The 2,895-nt window shown below is 39.0% G+C and overlaps 1 pseudogene; it reads right to left on the bottom strand.

Moving 5' to 3' along the window:
• Positions 1-329: 329 nt before the first annotated feature.
• On the bottom strand, positions 330-2,391 carry LOC119639057 (annotated as a pseudogene).
• Between the last annotated feature and the right edge of the window lie 504 nt (positions 2,392-2,895).

Below are 2,895 nucleotides of genomic sequence, written 5' to 3'. Positions count from 1 at the left end.
AATAAAAAAATTAATTAAAAGCTGAGAATTAAATTCAATTTCGCTACTTTAATTTACACTGTTGGTTTCAAGAATTCTCATTGTCTATAGTAGTTTTGTAGACCAGAAATTTGTACATGGCTAAATGGTACCAAATATAAGTTTCTATTTATTAATCAAAAATTATTTCTAATGAAGATAAAATAGGAGAGATTTGGCGCGATGGTGAAAATGCTAATGAAAATTTGGTATGAAGAAAATTTACATCGTAATTAAATATAAGTTTTTATAATTATTTGTTTATTAATGATAAGTGAATTTACACGCAAGCTTATACGAAGCAAAAGATTTTATGTTTTATTATTTTTATTTTCTTTGTTTGTCAGAAAACTAGTTAATTGGCCTGCATGAACCAGCATATCGATCCGAAGTCTGTTTGGATTCCTAAAGTGTTCTTGCTTTTTCAAATATAATTTATAGCCAGTTGCAATCCCGCATAAAGAAGGAAATTTTCGTTTTCTTAAGAACAATTTTATCGCCGAGAACATACTGTGTGCAATCTATTACTTCGTCCTTTCCGATGTCATTTTGTTTCCAGCAAACCGTAGGGCTGACGACAACACGCGGAAAATTATTTTGGAGCTTGTTAAATTCAACTATGCGCATTTGTTTCTCCTCAGCTAAAAGATGGTGAGTTTTTCGTTTCAACAAACCAATACAGAATGCTGTAATTATGTGTTACAAGTTGGTCGATCCTTCTATTTTTGCATGTGGGTCCTTAATGCCAACCACTTTGCAAATGGTTCGAAGAGCCCGATGACAAACTAAACCATGACCTTTTGGAGATAAAAATCTTAGTTTTACCAAAAGCGCAAAAAAGTCATGAAACACCGTGCGATTTTCACGCAACTCGAAGAACATCAATTTCTGACTGGTACGATTTTTTGATTTTCGTCCTGTTGAACGCACATCAGGGGCTTTTGATGTAGTAAACCCTGCTGAACCGCATCCGTTACCAGTGGCACTCATAACAAAAAATCTGCGCCTCCTCCCCATATTTCCTTTCATTATAAACACTATTTTGTTTTCCAAAACTCATGTATCAAATCCGTCAAAAGTTTCCTCGCCTCATGGATCCGGTGTTCCTTTACTTCTGCCTGCCATTTTTGTTCCTGACCAGCCACGATCAATTGGATTAATTTTCATAACCTTGAATCCTCCAATGCAGTCTCGCAGTTTTAAGATACTTTTTTCGCTTTGAATGGAAGTGGAGTCTTCAGGCAAAGCTTTTTGCTGTTATAATTCTTTTCCGCGAATTGTAGGCGTGTTAAAGCCGGCACACAACATATTTCTTCTTGCAAACCCAATTACCTGTTCTTTGCTATCTTCTTGCCAGATCCTTCGCCTCTGCCACGTTTTTTTCCTGCATTACTAACTGCTGTAAGCGCTGCGTTCAACGATTTTGGAAAAAAACAAAAGCATAGTCACGATCGGCAGGTCCTGATCTTCTCCGGTCTAGCATTTTACGAATATTTCATTCAGAATTGTAATTTAAGTCGTCTAAAAGTCATGAAAACAATCAGCAATGGTAAGTTTAAGCTCGTTTTTAATTCGGCATCCAATGCAAACAATTTTACTCTAAATGACGACTTTGCACAGAACAGTTTGGAGGCATACATTGCCAGTTCTTTTACTGAAAAATTTGGCATTGTGTGCAATATCCCCACCGACTATTATCCTGATTTCATTAAGAAAAATGCTTCCTCACCGATACGTTCGGTAGCAAGCCTATATCGCAAATCGACATGACAACAATACTACTTAGGTACCAACCACGAGTGTCACAATCGGTTTTAAAGGCAAATTAATTCGAAAAACCATCACTTCCAACTACTGCATTCTACAAGTCAGCTTTTTTATACCGACGTTGAGACCTTGTTTAAATGTGATCGCTTTGGCCACATAACAAAGTTCTGCAAAACTAAAAACTCATGTTGTCTTAAATGTGGCAGCTCCCCGGCATCCACGAAAGGAAACAACACCGATACGTGCATCCTGTGTGACTCTTTCACTTACATTCTCAGCAAAACGTTGCTGGCAACGAAGAAACAAGAAGAAGCTAATAAGATAGATATAATTGAAAACATTTCTTTTAAAGACTTCCGAGAAAGATACTCCGGTTCTGATGAATCGGTATCAAACTTAAAATTGTCCAATTATGCAGCTGCCGCAGCGGCCTGCACGTGCTTGCCGATACCCCGTTCCACCATGTGTTGTCACATCGCTGCATAGAATATATCGCAGGCGTGGGGAACGTTTGCGCCATCTTTGAACTCCATTCAGGTGCCACTGTTGGTGTAGCTCCGATGACTCACGTTCGCGAACTTGGTAACGTTGGTGATAAAGTCGCATTTTCTGATTGCAGCTATTCCTGTCGAATACGACAGCTCTGAGGTCGTGGCCAAACTCGTCAGCGAGTTGTCTTTTCTCCGTACGATATTCAGTGAAGGTGCTGCAGGGGTACTAGTTGAGAATAACGGCGAACCCCGTCAGCAGACTCCGCGCTACAAACACGAGGACAGTTAAGTGCTCCCCGATAGTTTTGTTCATATACCTGCATCCATGTAGTACGTCCTCCGCCCACGAATACCTTGTTCTTCTGTGCGTGAGCACATCGTCGAAGTGTATTTGTGTTTTAATTTGTTGTTAGCAAACCATTGCTTTTTTTTGCCGAAGATGGATGAAAATTCATACAAAATTCATTGTTTCTAAAGTTACCCACGTACTGCTTTAGCTATAGGTAAGTGATATTATCTTTAGCTGCACATTTGCATCCGGCAAGGTGTGGATCACAGAACCGTTTAACATAAAGATGCCTTAAGGAAGTGACAAAGTGATGTCATTTCCCTCCAATCC

The sequence above is a fragment of the Glossina fuscipes genome, unplaced genomic scaffold (assembly GCF_014805625.2).
Source record: "Glossina fuscipes isolate IAEA_lab_2018 unplaced genomic scaffold, Yale_Gfus_2 111, whole genome shotgun sequence".
Classification (NCBI taxonomy): Eukaryota; Metazoa; Arthropoda; class Insecta; order Diptera; family Glossinidae; genus Glossina; species Glossina fuscipes.
This window is presented reverse-complemented; position numbering and strand designations above follow the sequence as displayed.